Source organism: Myotis daubentonii, chromosome Y (genome assembly GCF_963259705.1).
Source record: "Myotis daubentonii chromosome Y, mMyoDau2.1, whole genome shotgun sequence".
NCBI classification, from domain to species: Eukaryota; Metazoa; Chordata; class Mammalia; order Chiroptera; family Vespertilionidae; genus Myotis; species Myotis daubentonii.
The window spans coordinates 2,393,761-2,407,051 of record NC_081862.1 but is presented as its reverse complement, the minus strand read 5'-3'; the positions used below and the strand labels follow the sequence as shown (position 1 = coordinate 2,407,051).

The 13,291-nt window shown below is 53.3% G+C and overlaps 1 pseudogene; it reads left to right on the top strand.

Annotated features, from left to right (window-relative positions):
- The first annotated feature begins 1,413 nt into the window (after window positions 1-1,413).
- The window catches only part of LOC132225618 (histone-lysine N-methyltransferase PRDM7-like), a 29,579-nt pseudogene continuing 17,701 nt past the window's right edge, over window positions 1,414-13,291 (top strand).

Here is a 13,291-nt window from a genome sequence, read left to right as displayed (position 1 = left end):
AGATAAGTCAAGTCTCATCAAACACCAGAGAACACACTCAGGGGAGAAGCCCTATGTTTGCAGGGAGTGTGGGCGAGGCTTTACACAGAAGTCCAATCTCATGAGACACCAGACAACACACTCAGGGGAGAAGCCCGGTGTTTGCAGGGAGGATGCATCATGAGCCCTAAATTGCACCTCAGCAGCTACAGGGCAAGTGTAGGCACCGCATACCTCATACCCCAGCTCTGAGGGGGCTTTAGAGGAAGCCTGCTGGCCCCTTTCCCTCCCCAAGAGTGTAATTAGTACAGAAGTAACTGGTCAAACAAATCCTCCGCTTTCAAAAGGAGAGGCAATAGACAAACAGTTCCGTAAGTGCTATGGGGATGTCAACACGAATGTCCCTCATGGTGCTTTTGGCCTCGTTTTAATAAAGTTTGTGTCCAGACAAACCTGAAGCCTACGTGCCTGATCCCCCTCATCACTGAAAGCAGAGTTCCAGGAGGGCCTCAAAGAACCCTCAGCCACAGACCTGAACCCGGGAAGGCGGAATCTGGCGTCAGTCCAGTGAGTTCCCCGTCAGGGAGAGGGATTGAGACACACTCACCAGGAACATGAATAGGACCCCACCAACCCCTTGGCTTCTCCTGGCTCCTCCCCTGATTCCTTAGACCTCTGTAGCCTCAAAGGTGAAAGTCAGAGAGGGTGTGTGCAGGTGTGTGTGTGCATGTGTGTGTACATATGTGTGCGTGTGTGTGTGTGTGTGCCTGTGTGCCTGTGCACACACCTGTGCTGCCTCAGTCTGGACACCCAAGCAGGGGCCCTGTGCTGCCTCAGTCTCGCCTGGGGCATAGCATGTGGGCACCAGGTCTGTCCACAAGGGTTTGAGTCTCAGCTCTGCCCTCACAACTGTGTGTCCTAAGGCAAGACCCCCAAATTCTCTGTGCCTCTTTCCAAACTATAAAGCGGGAGGGTGACCCAGGCTTTGGAGTGTCATTCAGAGTGGGGTCAGCACCGGTGCCTCTGGCTCAGGGTGGTTAAAACACGCATCTCTCGGTGAACAGCGTCTGACAGGCCTTGAGGTGGACAAGGGCGGCAGAGGGAGTGGGGCCGAGGAGCCAGTATAGAGCTCAAGCAGCCCCACTGTTCTGCGTGGACTCGGCTGCCTGAGCAGGAGGCGTGGGGTCAGGCATGCTCCTCCCCCGGCCACCCCCTCCCACTAAGCCTGGGCAGGTGGCACTGAGATTGACCAGGACAAAGGCCCTCACCACCCTGCTGAGAGCTGCTGGGTGCACCTCACCTCACAGTGTGTGCGACGCCCACCTCGCAGCAGCTCCTGGTGCCTGGCCTTGTACCTGGGTCTGCGGTTCTCACCCTCCCCTGACCTGTCTGAAATCCTTAACTGCACGTTTCTTATGGGGAGTCTGATGGGCCATGGACCCGCGTGAGCAGAGCAGGCAGGCCGTGTCGGTCATTCCTGGCCACCGGTTCACAGGTAATGTCCACTGAGGCCAGGAGCACCGACCCTCATGGGCCCATGTGTGGGAGTCCAGCGAGGCTCCAGGGAACAGGTAAGCATCTGCCTGTGGAGGCGATGGGGCCCCAGCAACCAGAGGCCCCGCTTTTCTTACAACAGAGCGGACGTCCATGCAGGGAGCAGGCACACGCGGTGAGGGCCCGTCACCCCTCAGCCCGAGGGACCTAGCACAGAACCTGTTTCTGGAGGAGAGCTCCTGAAGGGGGTACCCAAACCCACGACCTGGGACCATAACCTTCCCTCTCCCGCCCGGCTGGCGTGGCTCAGCACTTGAGTATCGACCTATGAACCAGGAGGTCAGGGTTCAATTCCTGGTCAGGGCACATGCTCGGGTTGTGGGTTTGATCCCCAGTGTGGGGCCTGCAAGAGGCAGCAGATCCATGATTCTCTGCCATCATGGATGTTTCTCTCTCTCTCTCTCTCTCTCTCTCTCTCTCTCTCTCTCTCTCTCTCTCTCTCCACCCCCCTTCTTCTCCCTTTCTATCTGAAATCAATAAAAAATACATTTAAAAAAATGATGGCATTTCTATGTGAAGAATGGAAACCTCATTCCCTACAATGACTGAGGGCTTGGGTTGGTGACCTGAAACTCTCAGAAGCAACCATTGAGCCTCACCTTCATACTCGTGTTTTCCCACATTAACCCAATCCTGAAACACCTCAGGACCAGGAGAAATCTGCCAGTTGGGATATTGTTTTCTGTGGGTCTCAGCAGACTCGGGAGGAGCCAGCCCACAGTCATGGAGCTGTTGACACCCAAGCAGGGGCCCTGTGCACATTGGAAGGTGGGCTCTCTCGCTCAGGTCAGGAGGGGCAAACCCCCACCCCCAGCATCGCATTGAAACACCACACATTTCCAAGTGGCTCAGCACCTCCGGTGAGTATCTCTCAGGGGGTGAAGGAAAGCTTTGCACAATCAAGTCCTCATTCACATTAAAAATGTTGGTGTACCCGTGCCCAAACCTCCACATACAGGAAGGTTCTGGTTTGACTAGTCACGCCTTGATTTGTTGAATACATCTTTCCCAGGTTGCAATGATTAGCCTTTAACTTCATGCACAGCTTTTTCTACCATTTGTTTCCATGTCCAGTGTGACACATCTCACTTCCTTTGGAAGGAAATGGAAAATTCTCCAGGATGCGATGCTCCGCTGTTTGGGTGTAGATGTGCACACACGTTTTAAACTGAGATACTGTGAACATTCATGAACTGGAATTCTCACAATGACTAGGAAAGACAAGTGGTGGGTGTTTTCGGTAAAATCTGATACCTATTGGGAGGAGGATAGGAGCAGATTTGACAGTTTCCAGTTTTATTTTAAATCTGTTGTTCTTGATCTGACACACAGAGGGACAGGGAGACAAAGAGAAACAATCAGGTGATGGGGGTGGCCTTACCAGGAATCAAGGGCACTTCTTGGTTCATAGGTCAGCACTCACTCATTGAGCCTCGCTTGCTGGGCTGTGTGTTGCTATTTGGATGACCTCTTTCTACAAAGACAGTGCGGCCCTGGCTGGGTAGATTACATGCCAGGGGGATGAGAGCCTTTACCTTGCTGGTGTTCTCATGCTGCTTGGAGCATCAGGCCTGTTTCCATCATCACAGCAGGTGGGAGCTGTGGCATCAGTACAAGCCTACTTCTACCTTCTGCCTATAGGTTCATAACAGAATGAAGGGAAAACCATGAAGGTTGTCTCAACAAGGGGACCAGTCATTTAGCAAACATTCTGCTTTGGTGACAACACATGACCCCCAACAGTTCCTTGGGCAGCGATACACAGTAATACTTACCAAGTTTCTAAACATTTGCCAAGTAAAACATTCACTCTTACAAAGTTTTTTTTTTAATATTTTATTGGTTTTTTACAGAGAGGAAGGGAGAGGGATAGAGAGTTAGAAACATCGGTGAGAGAGAAACATCAATCAGCTGCCTCCTGCACACTCCCTACTGGGGATGTGCCCGCAACCAAGGTACATGCCCTTGACCGGAATCGAACCTGGGACCCTTCAGTCCGCAGGCCGACGCTCTATCCACTGAGCCAAACCGGTTAGGGCCACTCTTACAAAGTTTTTAACATGCTCACTTAATTACACTTAGGAAGGCAACTTTGTACGGGAAATGTCGTTTTCTAAAATAAAATGTATGTATAATACAAATGTAGAATACATCACACAGATGACTGCTTGGCTCGGATTTATTTTTCATACATACAGTAACTATATAGAATAAGTTTGAGATCACTTTTCAAACAACTGATGTGTGAATGGATGTCCAGAGAGGTCTTGGGTCTTGGGCAGAGTCACCATGAAGTAGGTGCTGTCTGTGGAAATGGAATCCAGGGTTCTGGAGTCAAAAACCTCTGAGAAGGTACATCTGGGAGGATAAAAGGAACCAGCACAGTGGTCACAGGTTCCCGGATGTCACCTCTCCAGGCCACTGCATCCTCGATTATCTGTGTGTCCCTCGGTCTCTGTGTCCCTCCGTCTATGTGTCCCTCAGTCTGTGTGTCCCTCAGCCTGTATGTCCCTCGGTCACTGACACCGGGTGAGTCTGCTCCCATCTTCTCAGTGTGGGGGACTCTGGGAGCAGCGACACAACGCAGTAGAGGAGAGCACGTGCAGGACCCTCCTCTGTCCATTCCCCGCCTCCTTCACGCCTCGCTTTCCCCTGCTTGTCCAGGCCTCGCCCCCCCCCCTCAGAGCCTCGCCCAAACGTGGTGGCTTGGGAGACCCTGCAAGGACCGCGCTAGAATGGCCTCGTCGTGTTGTGTCAGGATCTTGCCAGCTGAGAGACACTCATACATTTTATTTTTATCTTATAGACACATTCCTTGGAAAAACATCAGCGGAGCTGAATGCTCTGCTCATCAAGGTGCCTTTCTTTAGGGGTATGCTGCTTTTTCACACCCTCCAAAGCTTTTCCTTCTTTGTACGTTTTTCTTGTTTATGTTTTGGTTAATTCTTACCAGAGGATATGTTTTTACTGACAGAGGGAGGGGGGGGGAGGGAGGGAGGGGATAGAGAAGAAACAAAAACGCAAACATGAATATGCAAGAGACACATGCATCTTTGGCTCCCACAAGAGCCCAGACTGGGGCAGGCAATGAAGCCTGCATCCCAGGTATGTGCTCTGGACCAGGAATCCCACCAGCGACCCTTCCCTGGGCACCCGAAGGTCTAACCAGTGAACAACACTGGCCAGGCCTATTCCTTCTGCTTAGCAGATGAGAGCAAATGTCACTCTTTCTTCTGGCAGAAGGCGGCCAATCTATGATGATCACTCATCATTGATCTTTCTCTCTTCCTTTCTGAACTAGTAGAAATGTATATTTCTAAAAAAAACCACTGTGGCCCTGGCCAGTGTGCCTCAGTGGGGAGAGTGTCAACCTATGTATTGAAGGGCCCCTGGTTTGATTCCCGGTCAGGGCACATGCCCCGGTTGCGGGCTGGATCCGCAGTAGGGAGGGGGTGATACAGGAGGCAGCTGATCCATGATTCTCTCTCATCATTGATGTTTCCATCTCTATCCCTTTCCCTTCATCTCTGAAATCAATAAAACTATATTTAAAAAAAAAAACATACTGGGTTTCAACACAAAAGTTTAAATTGAAATTTTTTCGCGCTACTAACATGTTCCCATGATACCCTGCATCTGGAGGTGCCATCAACAATGACAGCCTCCCTGGTACTGATTGCATCAATAATGGCAGCCTACAGGGGAAGGACTGCCTCAGTAATGCCCGCCTCTAGGCTACATTGATCATTGCAGCCTCCAGAGTACTAGCTGCCTCAGTAATGCCCTACAGAAGCCGCTGAGTCTAGTGGTAATAACACGTTCTTGCGATACCCTTGCGCCTCGCTGTACGGACTGGCTGCTGCAATCATAGCGGCCGCCGGGTTACTGGCTGCCTCAGGAAAGGAGACCTGTCCTGTACTGGCTGCCTTGGTGACGGCGGCCGCCCCAGGACTGACTGCTCCAATCATGGCAGCCTCTAGGTTACGGACTGAATTACTGAACGCACAGCTTCCCCATGTCAGTGCAGCAGCCAAGGCCTCCCTCTGCAGGGCTGGGACAGGAAGGGGTGCAAAAGCCAGACCCGTGACTTCAGTCCATCCGGGGAAGGAATAATTGCACCCTGGACAGCCTCGATGATTTTGTAGGGTTTTCTGTAGGTTTTGTTTGTTTGTGATTTGTTGGGTAGACTTTTCCATCAAATTCACGGGACATTAGCTAACATTTCAGAACCACGGACAGAAGCATAAGGTGTTATTCTTTGAATGGCCACAAGAGGGACCCAGAGGATCGTTTTCGCAAAGGAATTGGCTGACAGCTTCCTTTAAGGCAGTGGTTCTCAACCTTCCTAATGCCGCGACCCTTTAGTACAGTTCCTCATGTTGTGCTGGCCCCCAACCATAAAATTATTTTCGTTGCTACTTCATCACTGTAATGTCGCTACTGTTATGAATCGTCATGTAAATGTGTGATATGCAGGATGTATTTTCATTGTGACAAACTGAACATAATTAAAGCATAGTGATTCATCACAAAAACAATATGTAATTATATATGTGTTTTTTCGATGGTCTTAAGCTACCCCTGTGAAAGGGTCGTTCGACCCCCAAAGGGGTCGCAACCCACAGGTTGAGAACCGCTGTTCTAGTGGGAATCCCTGTTTCCCAGAAGGCAACTCCCGGCCTACCGCCTGGTCCTCTCGCTAAGGAAGCGAACACACGCGCCTGGAAGACAGTCCGGGACCTAAATACCGTCGGGTGGAACACAGACTGGGTCAGGCGGCAGGAAGGATGTGTCACCCCAACACCTGCCCGGGCGGGGGGCTCCGGGCTCCTGGAGTCCCTCCGCGAAACCACAGGAATCCGAGCCCTGGACACCGCCCAGCCGTGCCTGGCTGAAAGCTTCTTGACGGACACTCGCAGGACCCTGGGTAGCCAATCACCACCAGGGGTTGAGGGCGGAAGGCGGGCTCTTTCGACAAGATTCTGCCATTGACTGGCAGGAAGGCTGCACCCTGCGCCCCGCCCTTTCCGCGTTTCTGACCGCCCATTGGCAGGCAGGGCCCTGTGACCGCATCACTGATTGGCGGCTGCCTCTGACGCTCTGGGTGCGGGAAGCTCCCCCTCCCGCCGCCTCACAAGCCTGAGGGCGGGAGCGCGCGGCGGGCAGCGCGTGGGTTTGAGGGGACCTCGGCCAGGTGCGCAGCGCCGCAGGGAGACCCACAGTTAAACGGGTGCCTCGCGTGGGAACCCCTTTGCCGCCGGCCTTCAACCCCCAGCCGAAGACCCGGGGTGTCCTCCCGAGAGGCTCCCACTCTGTCAGCCTCCACGCACCCCAAGTCCGCTAACCCGGAGGACCCCCGGGCTCCGCGCCCAGAGGAACGCTCAATCCCCCAAAGCTCAGACCCAGCACACCCCGAGCCCGGGCTCCCTAACCACGGCACCCCAGAAAGACCAAATCCCCACCTCCGAGACCCGAAACCCTGAAGCCTGTCCTTGAGACCCCAAATCTCTGTGCAGGAGCCCAAATCCTCTCACCCGAGCTCCCCAAGTTTCCTGGCCAGAAAGACCCGGATTGTGTCCCGCGGGCCCATCTCCTCAGCCCGTGACGTCTCTGCCCCTTGAGGCGCCTCCTCCCGCGTGCATTGCTCCGGGATCGCGGGTGCCATTCCCGAACCCGGTTCCTCCCGGCACAGCACCCCCAATGTCAGGGCGCCTCCACCTCCACCCCCAGGGCCCTCAACCCCCCACCGCGCCCCTCAGTCCCCCCCCACCACGCCCCTCAGACTCCTGACCGCGCCCCTCACACCCCCCACCGCGCCCCTCACACCCCCCACCGTGCCCACAGTCCTCTCCGACCAAGCCCCTCAGACCCCCACACCGCGCCCCTCACACCCCCCACCTCGCCCCTCAGTCCCCCCCCGACCCCGCCCCTCAGACTCCTGACCGCGCCCCTCAGTCGCCCCCTGAGACCGCCCCAGCCTCCCAGGGAAGGAGGCGCCCCCTGGTGGGTCTTAATGGCTGTGGCCCTGGCCACCTGGTCCCGGTCCCAGTCTGTCCTGAGGCGGGAGCGGGTTCGTCAGCGCCTCCTCCTCACACAGGCACTGCGGCCTCCTGCTGGGACTGGGCTGGCGGCACCATAAACCCCGACAGGGACCCCCAGGAGCGGCCCGAGAGGAGGCGGGGAGAGCAGGGCACAGAACCAAGGTGAGGGGGTCCACGGGGGTGGAGGTGGGGACGGGGGTGGGGACGGGGTGGAGGCGGGGCGCCCCCCCTCGGGCCGGGGCGGACGGACGGACGGTCTCTCCTCCAGCCCAGGGCCGCCTGCAGGGACGTGTCCATCTACTTCTCCCGGGAGGAGTGGGCCCACTACTTCTCCCGGGAGGAGTGGGCGCAGATGGGCGCCTGGGAGCGAGCCCGGCACCGGAACGTGAAGAGCAACTAGGAGGCGCTCCTCAGCATTGGTGACCGGGAGGGGGTGGCGGGGCCGCGGGGGGTTGGGGGGCTCCGTCCAGGGCCCCGGCTCCGCCCCGCTCGGCGCTGGCTCTGCTGTTCATCCCTCAGCTCTTCGCCCGCAGGACAGACTCTTTCTTTCTCTCCTTCCAGGTCTCAGGGCCCCTCGACCCGCCTTCATGAGTCGCCGCGGCAGAACAGCCAGGCACGGGGCGGAGGACTCCGAGGACTCGGATGAAGAGTGGACCCCGAGGCCGCGAGGTGCGGGCGGAGGGCGTGCAGGTGCCTGACCCCGACCAGGTGTTGGTCGGGCGGGCTCTCAGGAGTTACCGGGGAGGAGCAAGAGGCAGAGCAGTTACACACCAGGGGCTGTTCACATAAACCCCTTTTTATGAATCATTTATTTTACAGAGAGAGAGAGAGTGAGAGAGAGAGGAACCTCCATCGCTGCCTCCTGCCGGCCCCCCACCTCACGGTTCATAGGTCGAGGCTCAACCACTTAGCCACACTGGCCAGGGTCAGAGAACCTCTTTCAATGTGTAACAATAATTATATACAGATTTAGTGTTGACACTATCACAGAAGTTCCCCCATTTCTCGCCCTTTTCTCACCTTCACCCAGACCCACCCCCCAAATCTACAATAATAAAACCATAATATGCAAATCCAGGGAGGACCAGCTGAAGGACTGGCCAGATGACCAGGCTCTGACACCCACTGGCGTCAGGCCAGCCAAGGCCTGTAAAACACAATTGGTCCGGCCCCACCATCCCCCATGATGCCCTGCAGAGAAAGGCCCAGGCCACTAGCCACTAGCCACTGGGTGATCAATGGGGGCTCCCTGTCACCCCAAAGAGGGAGGCCCAGGCCACCAATGCACAGCTGGGGCTGCTGAACCAGTCCTCCATCTGAAGGCGATGGATCGCAGGGCTCCCAGACTGTCAGAGGCACAGAGGGCACAGGCCAGGGTGAGGAATCCCCCTCCCCCCCCCCGGCCGCCATTCCCGGTACATAAATTTATAAATTTCCTGCAATGGTGCTCTAGTATATATATACTAGAGGCCCGGTGCACAAAAATTTGTGCATTGGGGGGGGGGGTCCCTCAGCCCGGCCTGTGCCCTCTCACAGTCTGGGACGCCTTGGGAGATAACGTCCTGCTGGCTTAGGCCTGCTCCCGGGTGGCAGAGGGCAGTCCCAATCCCTAGGTGCAGCCCCTGGTTGGGCTCAGAGCAGGGCTGATTGGGGAGTTGGGGTGCCGCCCCCTGTCATGCACAGAGCAGGGCGATCGGGAGGTTGCGATGCCACCCTCAGTCACGCTCAGGGTAGGGCCGATTGGGGGGTTGGGGCACCGCCCCCTGTCACACTCAAGGCAGGGTCGATGGGAAGGTTGCGGCACCACCCCCTGTCACACACAGAGCAGGGCCAATCAGGGGTTGGGGCACTGCCCCCTGTCACTCACAGAGCAGGGCCAATCAGGGGGTTGGGGCGCTGCTCCCTGTCACTCCCAGAGCAGGGCCCATCAGGGGTTTGGGGTGCGGCCCTCTATCGCCCACAGAGCAGGGCTGATCAGGGTGTTGGGGCGCCGCCACTCTCACACTCAGGGCAGGGCCGATGGGGAGGTTATGGCTCTACGCCGTCACACACAGAGCAGGGCCCATGTGGAGGCTGGGGGGTTGTGGCCCCGGCCCCTGTCACACACAGAGCCGCAGGGCGATCAGTGGGTTTGGGCGCTGCCCCCGTCACACTGATCCCGGTGCCGGGAGGCATATTACCCTTTTACTATATAGGATAGAGGCCTGGTGCATGGGTGGGGCTGGCTGGTTTGCCCTGAAGGGTGTCCTGGATCAGGGTGGGGGTCCCCACTGGGGTGCCTGGCCAGTCTGGGTGAGGGGCTGAGGGCTGTTTTCAGGCTGGGGGTGACTGAAGCTCCCAACCACTCCTTTTTTTCTTTTCTTTTTTTTTTTATTCTGGGCCAGCTTTAGCTCTGAGGTTTGGCTCCAGCTCTTAGGCCTGCACTGCTGAAAGTAGGTTTCTGGCCTTTGCTTACAATGCTGTGATCCTGCTGGCTGAAGCCCAGGACTAAAGCAGGTTTCTGGGGTTTTGTTTAGCTTCTATATTTGTTACATAGTTGCTTAGAGTTGCAGGTCAGAGGCCTGCAGCGGCAGGCAGGGAATTTTGGAGTCCTCTGTCACTGAAGCAAGCAAGCCTCATGTTAGTTTCAAGCTGCCTGGCTGCCGGCCGCCATCTTGGCTGGCAGTTAATTTGCAAATTGCCCTGATTAGCCAATGGGAAGGGTAGTGGTCGTATGCCAATTACCATGTTTCTCTTTTATTAGATAGGATATATATATATATATATATATATATATATATATATATATATATAATTTTCTTAAGCTGTTCTCTCTCTGGGAGCACACACACCCCTCACCCTTTCCCCTCTACTCCCCCCCCCACTAGGTGTGCATCTCCTAAACTAAGAGACCCAGGAGACTTGCACCAGGGAGTATGGGCAGTGGCAGGTCATTCAGGCTAACCCCCTGAACCTGGCTCCAAGGCCCCTTTGCTATGACTTTCCAATGAGCCAAAGCAGCCCGCCTAGGCTGAATTCTTTCCTTTAACCTTTCTAGAGCAACACAGCAGCCCAGCCTAGGCGCTCTCCTGCTGCTGCTTCTATCCTAAGTCCTTCCTTGTTTCACTGTCCCCAGCTTTAATAAACATTCTTTCAAAATAAAAATAAATAAATAGCCATTGCTTGGTGCCTCAGTTGGTTGGAGCATCCTCCCATACACCAAAAATTTTTGGGTTCCACCCCCAGTAGGGGTGTGTATGGGCTACAAGTGATCGATGTTTCTCTCTCATATCTATGTTTCCCTCTCTTTCTTTCTCTTCCTCTCTCTCTAAAATCAATAAACATATATTCTCACGTGAGGATTAAAAGATAATAGTAGAGGGCGATAAATGGTGATGGAAACAAATAAGATAAAGCCTGGAAACCAAGATGGCGGCATAGGTTAACGCAGGAGATTGCTGCCTCGAACAACCAATTCAAGGGTACACCTAAAAGACAGAACGGACATCATCCAGAACCACAGGAAGGCTAGCTGAGTGGAAATTCTACAACTAGGAGGAAAGAGAATATCATACCCAGACTCAGAGGAGGCGCAGTGCTGAAGTGAAATACTCAGGTTCGGAGTGTGCGGTTGTTGTTTTCAATCGGGAGGGAGTTTCTGACTCTGAGCTCCAGATCCAGGCGAGTCTCTAGGGACCCAGATTCAAACAGGAGAAGCGGGACTGTCTGGCTTCGGTCGGAACTCGAAGGCAGCTTTCTCTCCGAGGTTTGCAGCAGTTGCTGGGAGTCTGTGAGGCAGAGCCCCTAGGGACGGAACTGAGAGCAGCCATAACTGCGCGCTGCAGCCCGCCCTGTAGATCCCCGGGGACCCGCCCCGCCCAAGCCCTGCGCAGAGCCATTTGCCGCATAGCCTCAGGCAAACGCTAGATTAGCACCGCCCTAGAGATCCAGCACAGAAGCTCTCCCACTGCAGACACAGCTGACTCTCATAGCCAGTTAGCCTGGAGGTCAAATCACCCCCGGTATTGCCAACCGACAACAATCAAGGCTTAACTACAACAAGACTGCGCACAAAGACCACTAGGGGGTGCACCAAGAAAAGATAAAAAAATGCGGAGACAAAGAAACAGGATGCAAATGTCAGAAATGGAAGATATAGAGCTCAAAACCACACTTTTAAGGTCTCTCAAGAACTGTCTAGAAGCTGCCGATAAACTGAGTAAGGCCCTCGAAAAGACTGGTGAGACCGCTGATAAATGTAGTGAGATTCTCAAGAAATCTAATGAGATCGTCGATATTGTGATAAAGAACCAACTAGAAATTAAGCATACACTGACTGAAATAAAGAATATTGTACAGACACCCCACAGCAGACCAGAGGAGCGCAAGAATCAAGTCAAAGATTCGAAATGCGAAGAAGCAAAAAACACACAACTGGAAAAGCAAAATGAAAAAAGAATCTGAAAATATGAAGATAGTGTAAGGAGCCTCTGGGACAGCTTCAAGCGTACCAACATCAGAATTATAGGGGTGCCAGAAGATGAGAGAGAGCAAGATATTGAAAACCTATTTGAAGAAATAATGACAGAAAACTTCCCCCACCTGGTGAAAGAAATAGACTTACACGTCCAGGAAGCGCAGAGAACCCAAACAAAAGGAATCCAAAGAGCGCCACACCAAGACACATCATAATTAAAATGCCAAGAGCAAAAGACAAAGAGAAAATCCTAAAAGCAGCAAGAGAAAGAAACTCAGTTACCTACAAGGGAATACCCATACGGCTGTCAGCTCATTTCTCAACAGAAACTTTGCAGGCCAGAAGGGAATGGCAAGAAATATTCAAAGTGATGTATACCAAGTACCTACAACCAAGATTACTTTATCCAGCAAAGCTATCATTCAGAACTGAAGGTCAGATAAAGAGCTTCACAGATAAGGAAAAGCTAAAGGAGTTCATCACCACCAAACCAGTATTATATGAAATGCTGAAAGGTATCCTTTAAGAAGAGGAAGAAGAAGAAAAAAGGTAAAGATACAAATTATGAACAACAAACATGCATCTATCAACAAGTGAATCTAAGAATCAAGTGAACAAATAATCTGGTGATCACAATAGAATCAGGGACATAGAAAGAGAAGGGACTGACTATTCTTGGGGGGAAAGGGGCGTAGGAGATGCGGGAAAAAACTGGACAAAAAACGTGCACCTATGGATGAGAACAGTGGGTGGGGAGTGAGGGCGGAGGGTGGGGTGGGAACTGGGAAGAGGGGAGTTATGGGGGAAAAAAAGAGGAATAAATGTACTAACCTAATTCACCTAGTACTTACAAACTGATAAGAAACAGATCAACAAAAAATAAGATAAAATAAAATAAAGAATAATAATATAATTATATAGATATAGAACATTAACAAACAAGTATACAAAAATATAAAAGTGAGTAAAAAATAACTAATTCAGAAGAGTTGTCATCACATAGAAGGAGGAAGGTCTGACGGGTGAGCAGTGCTCTAAGACCTGCATGGGGACATATGGGAAAATTATTACTCATGGTAGTTAGGGGGTTGGGTTGTGGGCCAGGGTAGGAAGTAGTTCACTGTTGTATCAGGTTCCATGTCAGCCATGGCATCATCTGCCAGGTTTCATGAAAGTCGGGTTGGTAGGGTCTGTAGTTCCATGGGTCTGAGGTTGGAACATAGCTGAAGTCACGACGTTATCTCTAACTTGCCCGAAACTC